General features: G+C 34.4%; 1 pseudogene; it reads left to right on the top strand.

Moving 5' to 3' along the window:
* Positions 1 to 14,584, top strand: part of LOC107585763 (nephrin-like) — a 105,248-nt pseudogene that overhangs the window by 44,071 nt on the left and 46,593 nt on the right.

Genomic DNA, 14,584 nt, shown 5'->3' with positions numbered 1-14,584 from the left:
ATAAGTTATTTAACATTTTATATCTGACACATACATTTGTGTGAGGCACTAGTGACACTATAATCTGGAATATGCGGTTTTGTGCTTAACACAATATAAATGCAGTCGATGCCTTCATTAAGGATGTGAATTTTTTTTGTCAAGAGAACATCATTATTTATATTTAAAAAAAGTCCTCCCCAGCCTACTGTCACTAAAGGTATAAGTCTTTTGGAGTAGGAGACATACTGAACTGACACAAACTAGAGCTCATAATTGTGAACTAATTCAATCAAATGGACAGCACCTGCGTTAAATATATGAGTGTCACAGCAAAGGGTCTGAATACTTAGGACCATGTGATATTTCAGTTTTTCTTTTTTAATAAATCTGCAAAAATGTCAACAATTCTGTGTTTTTCTGTCAATATGGGGTGCTGTGTGTACATTAATGAGGAAAGAAAATTAACTTAAATGATTTTAGCAAATGGCTGCAATATAACAAAGAGTGAAAAATGTAAGGGGGTCTGAATACTTTCCGTACCCACTGTATATTTTTAGTAATTATCAAATATCTAATAAGGAACTACCTTGGTCCTAAATTTGCTACTACTTACTGCTTAGTTAATCTTGCTTCTCTATTAGTTAATAGTATTAAGTTAAGTGTTAATGTAGTACTACCTATTACTTCCTGCATAGTTACTTGTTAAGAACGGACCATTATTCTAAAGTGTTACCGAAATATATTGTGTCTTATATTGTAAACAATGTATTTTATTTAAATATTTATACAGTATATTTTATTTATGAACTTATGTTCAGCTGTTCTTTTTAATAATAAACTTATTTTCGGGTCATCAGTCATCCGAGCTCGGTAAGGTCACTGACGTGGAGATGTATCTTTAATTTCAACACGTTGATTGCTCACTAAAAAAAAACCACAGATCATTTTTTTTCAGGCTATTGATGTTTGATTTTGACTTGACAAAGTGGTGATATATAAGTGTGTGATTTGTTTACTTTTTTGTTAGTCTTCCCATTATTGTTCATTCAGACACAAGAAGCAGAATTTATCGCATGAACCAATCATAACCAGTCATATCCAATCATATCACGATGGAGGCATTTTCTCCTCTCACGTGACATTTCCCCCATTCATTTTCAATTACTCCAAACTCACGGCATGTTTTAGGGGGTCTGTTAAAACTCAGTGGGCTCAGGGGAGGCAAGAAAGTCCCGGACTCCTATTGTTACTTTACCTGCTGGTGTCACTGTTGGACAGTTTTACTTTAGAAAAACGAGTGATTTATACGGTTTTTATGTAATATTTTGTAATATTTGTGTTGTTTTATTATTGTACTATGACTATTTTTTCTCACTGCCTCCCTTGCCTTCTTGGTAAAACGCGCCTGATATATACATGTATATATATGTATATATATATATATTATAAGTATATACAGTATATACATGTGTGTATATATATCATTGTAAGATTTGAGAGCTACAGCAGAGGGGAAAGATTTTATGAGAGTTATGGCTTATATTTCCATATAGTACTTTCCTCAATGAGCAGCCTGGACATTCTGCGTAACGTCTTCTTTTGTGTCATACAAAAGAAAAAAGTTCATACCAGTTGGAATGATGTGTGAAATGACAATGGAATTGATCCCTTCAATTGTAGTGTCTTCTGTAGTAGTATCCTATTTCAGTAGTGATGTACTGTAAAACCACGTTTTCTTTATTTAAAATTTTGTTTTTAACTTCACATGCGTCATAATTACATAGACTGTCCCAAATTTTGCAGCCTCGTAAATGTTAAGTCTATCGGCGAATCCTGAAATCCATGTGAAGTTTATTTTTTTAAATCTTCTGCATTCCACTTTTGCTGCGCTCTTGAATAAGGTATTGCTGACCAATCAAATCTTGGAGGCCAGGTACAGTTAAGTGTACGCTGGCAGTGCTCCAGACTGGAAAATGGAGTAAAGTTATGAGCTCAGTGGGTTTGTGGGTAATTGTGGCAACATCGAGGTGAGCTTTGAAAACCTATGCAGCCTAATGCACGTTTTAAATTCCATGTGATATGATGCATTTCACAGGCATAAGCTTCCACCGAAACGCCAATCACATTTTTTTCTGCTCACTAAATTTATGCTTTAAAACACTGCCCCCCCTTCCCTCACCCCAGCTCATGGTTCCATTACCGCCCAGCCAGTGCAATAAGTGCTAATGTAGCAGAACCGATGGCCAGCAACGCTGTCTTACTCAGCACGCCTGGCCCATCAAATCCAACTTTCCACTGTCCATTTTCATCTGCAGCAGATTGTGAGCAAGACAGCACTTTGTCATGGCAGACTCTCATCCGTCCATCGCGCCCGCTTCCAAACTGATTGGGGCAATAACAAAGAGCGGCCCATCCCCATAATTTATTTTATGGCAAATGTATTATTCAGGAGCCCCACTGTAATTTATTCATGTTCCACATTGCCTTATTACGGTTTAAACATCTGTTATTTTGGTTTATGGACTGGTGCCAGTGTGTGGGTCGTTCTTTATACTTAATGGTTTCATCAAAGGGACAAGCGATGTCTTCCCGCTGCACTGGTGTTAAATGTCCTCGATTTAATAATGTTGTACGGGACTAAAATAGAGTCGTGCTCTTCCTGACGCTGTGATGCTCAAACTTGTGGTCGTTTTTCTACCTTTCTCTTTCTTCTTCTTCCTCCACTTCATCTTTCATGACTGGCTCTAACATGACAAGACAATACGAATGATTCAAACTTCTGTCTATTGATGTGTTAACCCTTCATTCACTTCGTTCAGTTCCCCAACAGGCTCCAGTGATCATGGGATTAGAAAATGAAGAGGTCAAAGCTGGCTCCTTTCTCAGGTTGGTGTGCATGTCGTATGGGGGCAACCCACTAGCCACTCTGCATTGGACTAAGGTGAGAGAAATTCATCCTCGGTTGCCCTTTTCCGGAATAATTACTTAGCCTCTTCCTTTACTTGGACGATACAAAAAAGACCTTGATTTTTTTAGTTTATATTTATTGATTCAACTTTTATCTGTCACAAATTTAAAAAAAAATAATCTGTTTGATTAATAAAACTTTACAAAAAGGTCCCATGAGTTAATGCATTAACTATTAACTAACTATTAGCAGTACATTTTTTGGTAACACTTTAGAATAGGGAACACTTATTCACTATTAACTACGACTTTTCCCTCAATAAATTCCTAATTTGCTGCTTATTAATAGTTAGTAAGGTAGTTGTTAAGTTTAGGTATTGGGTTGGATTAGGGATTCAGAATAAGGTCATGTAGAATAAGGCATTAATATGTGCTTAATTACTACTAATAAATGGCTAATATTCTAGTAATACGCATGCTAATAAGCAACTAGTTAAGAGACCTTAAAATAAAGTGTTACCAATTTTTTGAATTATTTATTGATTTTTGCTAACATTTAATACAAATATAACTGTTCTTTGTTAGTTCTTGTTAAATCAGGTCCATTAAGTAATACTAAAGATACAACTTTTGATTTTAAGAATGTATTGGTAAATGTTGAAATTCAAATTAACTAAGATTAATAAATGCTTTAGAATTATTTTTCATTGATAGTTAATGTTAAGTAATATAGTTAACTAATGGAAACAAATGGAAACTTATTGTAAAAAGTTGACGAATGCATTGAACACATTAATTAATTCTATTTTTTTTTGTTTAAGACCTCCAAGGTGGGATAAGCCGAAAATCATTACTTTTGGGGTAGGGGATATTAAGATAATTTTATAGTTTATCTAGCATATGTGATAGTTCACAAACCAAAAAACATGGAACTTGTGCCTCTAAAAAGTCACGGGACACCAAAGTGTACTGCATTCATGGAACGTGCCACTATAAATTGGTCCAAATGTTATGTTAAGCAGGTACAGTAGCTGTTAGATGAAAAATGATGGGCTGCATCATTCAACCATGTGAGAGCTGTTTACCAAAATGCTTTGCAGGCCAATTACCATGAATGTAATGCCAAAGTAAGGTCACAGTGGAACGTAGGTTGCTAAAGTAATTTGAAGCTAGGTGGAATCTGACAGGTGCACCAGTGGTTGTTATATTCTTTAAATTTTATCAACCTCAGAAATTATGAAGCATTGGCATCTCAAACAGCTTAATAAATGTGATGCAAAGCTTCAGTGCCACTGAAAATTCTGCTGAGACTGTGTCGGAGGACTAACTCAAGATAACAGCGTGCATGTGTTCACAAAAAAACTATGCTGAGAGCACAGAATGAACAAAAGCAGTGCTTTTTATAAAGGCCATTCAACATTTCTTAAAGACACTCTGAGAGTGGCTCTCGAGTAATGTTAAGTGGACTGCCCTTGTGTAAATTGTTCTCTTAAATAGGACATTAAGAAACTATGATAACTATAGGGGGTGTGGGGGGTGTGAGTGTGCGTGTGAGTGAATGACTAAACTCAGCAAGCCTAGGGGTATACTCTTAAAAATAAAGGTGCTTCAAAAGGTTCTTCACAGCGATGCCATAGAAGAACCATTTTTGGTTCCACAAAGAACCATTCAGTCAAAGGTTCTTTAAAGAACCATCTCTTTCTTACCTTTTAGTAATCTGAAGAATAACCTTTTATGAAACAGAAAGGTTCTTCAGATGTTAAAGGTTCTTTATGGAACCGTTTAGACAAAAAGGTTCTTCTATGGCATCGTGAAGCACCTTTATTTTTAAGAGTGTATGCTGAAAGCTGCAACCAAGAACTTTATTAAACATCTGTGTTTAGAGACAGAGAGAAGATGTCAAGCTTTAAATCATTTGCAAGTGAAGTCTAGGCTACCGAATCTGCTTTTCAATTCATGTAGTGTCCCGCAGACAGACTCACAGCGGAGACTCTCAGTTTACTTTGATAAAATGTGTCAGTCCTGACATCTCTAATAATTTTCAGATAATGCAAATGTTAGTGTCTGCAACAGTGTTGACTGGATGACTGAACTCAGACACAAATGTATTTTTCTCGAAGTAAAGTTTGCATCTATCTATCTATCTATCTATCTATCTATCTATCTATCTATCTATCTATCTATCTATCTATCTATCTATCTATCTATCTGTATTAATAGTTAGTAAGGTAGTTGTTAAGTTTAGGTATTGGGTTGGATTAGGGATTCAGAATAAGGTCATGTAGAATAAGGCATTAATATGTGCTTAATTACTACTAATAAATGGCTAATATTCTAGTAATACGCATGCTAATAAGCAACTAGTTAAGAGACCTTAAAATAAAGTGTTACCAATTTTTTGAATTATTTATTGATTTTTGCTAACATTTAATACAAATATAACTGTTCTTTGTTAGTTCTTGTTAAATCAGGTCCATTAAGTAATACTAAAGATACAACTTTTGATTTTAAGAATGTATTGGTAAATGTTGAAATTCAAATTAACTAAGATTAATAAATGCTTTAGAATTATTTTTCATTGATAGTTAATGTTAAGTAATATAGTTAACTAATGGAAACAAATGGAAACTTATTGTAAAAAGTTGACGAATGCATTGAACACATTAATTAATTCTATTTTTTTTTGTTTAAGACCTCCAAGGTGGGATAAGCCGAAAATCATTACTTTTGGGGTAGGGGATATTAAGATAATTTTATAGTTTATCTAGCATATGTGATAGTTCACAAACCAAAAAACATGGAACTTGTGCCTCTAAAAAGTCACGGGACACCAAAGTGTACTGCATTCATGGAACGTGCCACTATAAATTGGTCCAAATGTTATGTTAAGCAGGTACAGTAGCTGTTAGATGAAAAATGATGGGCTGCATCATTCAACCATGTGAGAGCTGTTTACCAAAATGCTTTGCAGGCCAATTACCATGAATGTAATGCCAAAGTAAGGTCACAGTGGAACGTAGGTTGCTAAAGTAATTTGAAGCTAGGTGGAATCTGACAGGTGCACCAGTGGTTGTTATATTCTTTAAATTTTATCAACCTCAGAAATTATGAAGCATTGGCATCTCAAACAGCTTAATAAATGTGATGCAAAGCTTCAGTGCCACTGAAAATTCTGCTGAGACTGTGTCGGAGGACTAACTCAAGATAACAGCGTGCATGTGTTCACAAAAAAACTATGCTGAGAGCACAGAATGAACAAAAGCAGTGCTTTTTATAAAGGCCATTCAACATTTCTTAAAGACACTCTGAGAGTGGCTCTCGAGTAATGTTAAGTGGACTGCCCTTGTGTAAATTGTTCTCTTAAATAGGACATTAAGAAACTATGATAACTATAGGGGGTGTGGGGGGTGTGAGTGTGCGTGTGAGTGAATGACTAAACTCAGCAAGCCTAGGGGTATACTCTTAAAAATAAAGGTGCTTCAAAAGGTTCTTCACAGCGATGCCATAGAAGAACCATTTTTGGTTCCACAAAGAACCATTCAGTCAAAGGTTCTTTAAAGAACCATCTCTTTCTTACCTTTTAGTAATCTGAAGAATAACCTTTTATGAAACAGAAAGGTTCTTCAGATGTTAAAGGTTCTTTATGGAACCGTTTAGACAAAAAGGTTCTTCTATGGCATCGTGAAGCACCTTTATTTTTAAGAGTGTATGCTGAAAGCTGCAACCAAGAACTTTATTAAACATCTGTGTTTAGAGACAGAGAGAAGATGTCAAGCTTTAAATCATTTGCAAGTGAAGTCTAGGCTACCGAATCTGCTTTTCAATTCATGTAGTGTCCCGCAGACAGACTCACAGCGGAGACTCTCAGTTTACTTTGATAAAATGTGTCAGTCCTGACATCTCTAATAATTTTCAGATAATGCAAATGTTAGTGTCTGCAACAGTGTTGACTGGATGACTGAACTCAGACACAAATGTATTTTTCTCGAAGTAAAGTTTGCATCTATCTATCTATCTATCTATCTATCTATCTATCTATCTATCTATCTATCTATCTATCTATCTATCTATCTATCTATCTATCTGTCTGTCTGTCTGTCTGTCTGTCTGTCTGTCTGTCTAACCATGTCTATCCTCTGTCTGTCTGTCTGTCTAACCAAGTCTATCCTCTGTCTGTCTGTCTATCTGTTTGTCTGTCTGTGTCTATCCTTATGTCTATGTTTATGTCTGTCTATCCATCCATTCATTCATCTATCATCTGTCTTTGTGTCATTACTTTAATCTTTAATCTGTAACATTTATATCTATCTATCTATCTATCTATCTATCTATCTATCTATCTATCTGTCTGTCTGTCTGTCTGTCTGACCATGTCTGTCTATCTATCTATCTATCTATCTATCTATCTATCTATCTATCTATCTATCTATCTATCTATCTATCTATCTATCTATCTATCTATCTGTCTGTCTGTCTGTCTGTCATTCCATCCATTAGTTTGTCTCACCATCTGTCTATCTGTGTCATCACTTTTCTCTTTTTCAGAATGGAGAAGTCCTGTCCACAAGCTGGGAAGAGGACGTTGTGTCACGTCGGTCCAGTAGTGTGTTGAAAATGGAGGTGAAACCAGAGGACAATCATGCTGTGCTGCGGTGCGAGAGCGTTAACCAAGTGTCTCGTTCACCAATGTCCCTCACTCACACTCTCACCATCCTTTGTGAGTAGTCCAGAACACATTATAGCTAATAATCTTAAAAATCTTCTGCTCAAAAACCCATCAAACTTCTAAGAAGGCCACAAGCCTCTTGTTGCTAGTAGTTTTTAAAATAGCCTTAAAACAAAAGCTTGATCTTTCATGACACACTGTCACTTACCATAAGCCAATTACACATGGCTGTATCATGGCTGACAAGTAAATCAGGTCAATACTTGCTGCTACTTGGAGTTTCTGTAATCTTTCATTAACAGAGGATGGTTCATGGCGGTCTTGTCACAACAAATTCCAATGTCAAACAACCCTTTCTTATCTCAAATCTACGTTCATTGCCACATACGGCTTATTGAGAATATATCTTAGTGCGTGCAAATACTGATTCCAGTTGGGTATTATTAGGAGATCTCTCTAGACACTTCATTCACAATTTCATTGAGCAACTAGATCATTATTTCAGTACTGTGAGAGGATCATGAGAACATATCTTAATGGCCTCAAATCCTTTGTGGCATGACTAGCGTGTTTAAACAATTTGCTGGAAAGATCTGCTGACTGTCCATTTATCTATCTTCTCTTTGTGTCGTGGTATTCACAGTTGAGCCAGCCAAGGTAAAGTTGCTGGGTACATTTGAAGCCATAGAGCGACAGGAGATCAATCTGCTCTGTTACACTTCTTCTAGTAATCCTCCAGTCCACATCCGCTGGTGGCTCGGGTTCACGGAGCTCAACAGAACGGATGTTACCATCTCTGAGGTATTCAACCTAACTTTAGAGTCAATATTGAGGGTGCGGAAACTCTTCCACATAGTACTCTAACATACTCTTCCATAGCTTCTGTTTTTAATGGCTGACTGATAAATAAAACTTAATATAGGATCTCCTTTAAATTGTGTGAAAAGCCATCTTCAGTTTTGAATAGTCCTTTATTTGATAAGTAGTGGTGGCTAATATGAAATAAAATGATAAAGAATTAAAATAATTGTTAACACTAAAATAAATTATGGTTATATTTTTTAAGAGTTGTTAGTGATCACATACACACACTTTTTGAAATTCTTCAAAAAGTGGTACAAGAGGATGTGGTGCTGGTCCTTCAAGAGTCACTCTCAACTTATCTATCCATAAAGCCTATAAAAATTAGTCTTCATGTATTTCACAACACTTCAGCATGTTATTCTTTTTAAGTGAGGGTAATTTTTTAAAGATTTTTTACACAAGCCAAGTCTCTGAGAACCTGAAACCTTATAATTCTGGAGACTCCAGGTAGGTTGCCGTTCTGGAAAATGGTGGCACTGGAGACTAAATGGTTTCTGATGGTTTTACACCTAATTCTTCACATGAATTCTTAAATCTTTTGCAGTTAACATTCTTCTCCACCTGTTTTTTTCTGACCCCGCTGACCCAATGAGCATTTTGCTGTCCAATGGTCATGTCTTAACTTTGCAATTTCTGTATTGAATTAGTTTTGAATATTTCACATGGGGATTTAATAATTTTTTACTTTTCAGTCTGAGTTAAAACACTTTTTTGGCTCATTTTATCTGTAAAAGCAAACGTGCCTAATAATTCTGCACACCTGAATATTGATATTTACTGAATACCGAGTTTTTCACTTCCAACCTTCATGGACAATTATATATCACTTATAAATGATTAAATACAAAATGAATAGCAGTTATTAAGATTGATGTGGTTTGGAATTGGTAAAATGTGCTTGGACATTTTACATTTTAGACGTGTGTGTGTGTGTGTGTGTGTGTGTGTGTGTGTGTGTGTAAATGAATAATAAATGTCAAATAAATGTAAATAAATATAAAGAATATATTTTTTTAAATGAATCACTGTTTCCACAAAAATATTAAGCAGCACAGTGTTAATAATACAGGAAATGTTTCTTGAGAGCCAAAACAGCATATATGTAAGAATGATTTCTGAAAGATCATGTGGCACTGAAGAGAGTAATGGATGCTAACAATTCAGCTTTGCCATCACAGGAATTACATTGTAAAATATATTAAAATAAAAAACAGTAACAACATGTTACTGTAATTATAGTGATACTATTTTACAGTATTACTGTTTTACTGTCTTTTTGAGTAAATGCTTGCTCATTTTAAGTAGTTTTTCTTTTTAAAAAATATTAAATTATAAATGATTTTTAAAACTAATCTTAATTATTTAATATGTATATATAATACATTTTTACTATGTTTAATGTTCAAAGTGGCCCAAATGGAAGTGGCTTATTTTTTTATTGTATTTTTTGCATAGTTTTGGTTTGCCTTGAATTGATTGCTGGAGAAAATAAGATCTTTACAATCTTTTATTATTAGTCCAGAATCCTTCACACTAAATAATGAAGGTGTCAGTGTGCCTTTATGATAAAGAACATCACCCATCATACTTGTTCAGCCTTGTAGTTGCTTTGAAGCATTTTTTTACTTTTTATTTGACACTTTTTTGTCATTTTTTATTTGTTTCTATGTCTTGCTTTTGATAGGTCCATCAACAATATAAACTACCATCTTAACACTCTCATAAGCCATTCCACTGCCAGCGAAAAGCTTCGTGAGGTGTAGCGCCTGATTAAAGGAATAATTCTCAATTATTGTGCGAAATAAAGCCAGCGAGCCTTGACCCGAGAGTGATTCAAAGTCTCCATCAAGACTCTGCTTTTACTTTAGATTCTATTAGTTACTAAACAATATTCTGTGAGATCAGGGGCTTTTAGAATCTCTCTCTTTTTTTTTATCTCCCGCTCTTCCTCTCCAGAGGTTGATTTGAATGAAACATAAGTGAATAAAAGCCGACCCGAGGCTGCTCGGCGCTTCACAGAACCCTCCTTGTTCATTTGGAGGTGTATTACATCTGATTTTACATTTAGATGGTGGTGTTAATTATTATTTTTTTTCTGTTTTCTCTCAGAGCTTTTTATGATACTTTTTTTTTTGTATTAGTTTGGCCGTAATTAACCATGAAGCCAGGGTCAACCCTCTAAGCAGGTGTCAATTAGCTTAGCAAATGAGCAGAATTAAAAACTTTGGCAATTAAAATAATGAAAATGATCAAGGTAAGGCTCCTTTTCACTACTTTCCCCAGAAGAACATGTAGAAATAAGATGGTTTTTATAGTCATTTTCTGTCACTAATGTCTAATCTATGTATTCAACTCTTAAAAACATTTCAAAATCGTGGCTTTGCTAAATTTGCCTCACTGAAATATGTTCATGCATTTAGTGAGATTATAAGAGCCACAATGGATGCCAAAGCTTTTTTCAAAATGATTTTCCTTGCATTTAATCATCAAATCACATGAACTGCAGTAACTCTGATTAAACATTTGATGCAAATGACGGTAGTATGATTTAATGTTTCCATTATTGTGCAGTTACATTCCTTATAATAGCCCTTTTCATAGACCATATATTATGCTCAATAAAAGAGAAAGTTCTCATATTAAATATTTGTGTTGCAGGGGGATAATGGTGGGATGATGACAATGTCTAACCTGACGCATAAAGTGTCTCATGAGGACAACAGTCTTTTTCTGACTTGTGAGGCGTTCAACAAAGGCACCCGCTTCTCTAGGGTTCGTTCTGAAGAGCTCAATGTTTACTGTGAGTGACCGCTAGCATTTTTAGCTAACATTTAGGTAAAATGATCCCTGATAAATCAAGTTAAGCAACAAGTAGTTGCTTAACTACTAAGGTCATAGGTTTGATTCACAGAAACTTCTTTTTTTTAAAAGACATTTTCAACATGGATGCATTAGATTTGTGTAAAAGTGACAATAAAGACATTTAAGATATCACAAAATATTTCTATTTCAAATAAATTATGCTTTTTTTAACTTTCTATTCATCGTAGGATCCTGAAACAAAAATATATTACAGTTTTCACAAAAAAATTAAGCAGCACGACTGTTTTGAACATTGATTATAATAAGAAATGTTTCTTGTGCAGCAAATCAGCATATTAGAATAATTTCTGAAGAATCATGTGACACTGAAGACTCGAGTAATGATGCTGAAAATTCAGCTTTGCGTCACAGGAATAAATTACGTTTTTAAATATATTAAAAAAGAAAACGTTTTTTTTTTATTGTAATAATATTTCACAATATTACTGTTTTTATTGTATTTTTAATTGAATAAATGCAAACTTGGTGAGCGTGAGAGATTTCTTTCAAAAATATTTAGCAAATCTTACCGATCCTAAACTTTTGAACGATAGTGTATGTTGAGAAAAATGTATACCTTTAACCCGTTGTAATTTTATTAATGGTGCATTTATTAATTGTCTAAAATAAATGCAAATGTAATAATGTGTTTGTTTGCAAATGTCTCCGCGATGTACTGATATTTGAATATGAGTTCAGTTGATGCCTGTTCCTCTTATCCCATTCGTTTTTTCTTAGATCCTCCTCTGAAGGTGTGGTTAGATGCTCCTCCACCGAACATCTTCTTACACTCTGGTACAACTCTTCGTTTGGTCTGTTTCTCCAGAGTTGGGAATCCCACAGGTCAGCTGGTCTGGTTGAAGGTGTGTAGTGATATGAAAGTTTTTCATGGCAGTTACAAATATGTTTTGTTGCAGTAGCTTCCATAAAATAATCCTCCATGTCTTTGTGGGAACTACAGAACAATAAAGTTGTGCAGACTACATCGAAGCATGTGTATTCACAGCGTGGTGTGTCACGAGAGCTGCATCTCATCCTCCAGCCCAGCGACAATCTGGCCACCTGCCGCTGCAACTCCTACAACAAAGCCTGACCGCCCAGACCAAACTCAGGGTTCTGTGTATGTTTCTAAAACCCACACACACACACCATACTGTGATGGGAAACCACTCATTTTGGTGTACTTCTTTACTCTTCTCAACTTTGCTAGTTGCCATACATACCTTGTCACTTATCAAAGATGTCATTCAACAAATGATAGTACAATTTATATTTCCTGTATTTTCCTGTTAAACATGGTAATAGCATAATAAAACATCTTAATAAATAAATGGAGCATGTTTTGCTGTGCATTTGAATTTAAATTGCACAAAAAAGAAAGCTATAAAGTAGCTAACAAGAAATTTTCGTAATTATTAAAATATACACTACAGTTTAAAAGTTTGGGGTTAGTAAGGTGTTTTTTTATATACATTCATAAGGATGTATGAAATGTATCAAACCGTAAAGACATTTATAATTTTACATAAGATTTAGAGTATATTCAATGAAATGTTCAAAATTCTTTTGAACTTTGTTCATCAAAGAATCCTGAAAAAAAAAAAAAAGTGATTTCCACAAAAATTTTAAGCAGTACAGCCGTTTTAAAATTGATAATAGTTAGAAATGTTTCTTGAGCAGCAAATCAGCATATTAGAATGATTTCTGCAGGATCATGTCACACTGAAGACTGGAGTAATGGCGCATGGAATAAAATGACATTTTATAATATAAAACATCTATTTTGAATTGAAATATTTCACAGTATTACAGTTTTTGAAGGATTTTTTTGATCAAATTAAATAAAATATATACAGCTTTGGCAGGGGCGGGGGATGTGCCCCCCCTCCCCATGTGCCCCCTCCCACACACACACACACACTTTTAATATCACGTAAATTCATCCCCTGCACTTTTTCGGGCAAGTGTGTTCGCATAGAGGTTTTCAAGAGCCGGTGTGTAGATTTAATAAATATAGATTTAAATTCAAAGAGACAGGATAGTCTGTGCATGATCTTATGTCTTATTCTGAACCAGAATAAGGCGAGATGAACATCGCGGAGCGCTAAACACTCCGTGCAGTGTGTGTTTCATTCATACTCGAAGCCGGAGGGTGCTCTCGCGCAGAAAGTCGTACGAGGAAATTCCTAATATGGACAAAAGCGTCCAGCTATCGCTGTATGAAAACAGTTGTTTTCACAGAAAACAGAAACGTTTGAAAACATGAAGACATTAAACATACGATTGCGACAATATATGGTGTTTATTTGTGTTTGTCAAGTTATCTCCAGGTTATAAATACAGTATATGACCAATGCAGTGCTAATTGACATTGCATGTATTACAGTATATAAACTATTCTGCCTTATGTGATAAAAAAATGTTCATAGTATATAAACAAATCATTGTCCAGCAGTTATCTGATTTCTAAGTCAATTAAAAGCTAGAAATTAGAGAACAATTAAAGTTGCCTATACAGTCAAAAGTTTTTGAACAGTAAGATGTTTAATGTTTTTTAAAGAAGTCTCTTCTGTTCACCAAGCCTGCATTTACTTGATCCAAAGTACAGCAAAACAGTGCATTTTTGAAATATTTTACTAGGCTATTTCAAATAACTAATTTCTATTTGAATATATTTTAAAATGTAATTTATTGTGATTTTAAAGCTACATTTTTAGCATCATTACTCCAGTCACACGATCCTTCAGAAATCATTCTGATATTCTGATTTGCTGCTCAAAAAACATTTATTAATATTATGATGTTGAAAACAGCGGAGTATAATTTTTTCAGGTTTTTTGATGAATAGAAAGTTCAGAAGAACCGCATTTAGGCAATCTGAAATAGAAATATTTTGTAACATTATAAATGTCTTTTTATCATCTTTTGATCAATTTAAAGCATCCTTACTAAATAAAAGTATTCATTTCTATAATTTATTTCCCAAAAAAAACAATTCTACTGACTCCAAGTTTTTGAATGTTATGGTGTATAATGTTATAAAAGCTTCTTATTTCAGACAGATGCTGATCTTTGGATTTTTCTATTCATCAAAAAATCCTGAAAAAATGTACTCAACTGTTTTAAATATTAATAATAGTAATTAAAAAAGGTTTCTTGAGCAGCAAATCAGCATATTAGAATGATTTTTGAAGGATGTGACACTGAAGACTGGAGTAATGATGCTGAAAATTCAGCTTTGAATTTTTTTAATATATATTCAAATAGAAAGCAGTTATTTTAAATAGTAAAAATATTTCACAA

The sequence above is a fragment of the Sinocyclocheilus grahami genome, unplaced genomic scaffold, assembly GCF_001515645.1.
Source record: "Sinocyclocheilus grahami isolate Dianchi unplaced genomic scaffold, SAMN03320097.WGS_v1.1 scaffold74.1, whole genome shotgun sequence".
Lineage (NCBI taxonomy): Eukaryota > Metazoa > Chordata > Actinopteri > Cypriniformes > Cyprinidae > Sinocyclocheilus > Sinocyclocheilus grahami.
This window is presented reverse-complemented; position numbering and strand designations above follow the sequence as displayed.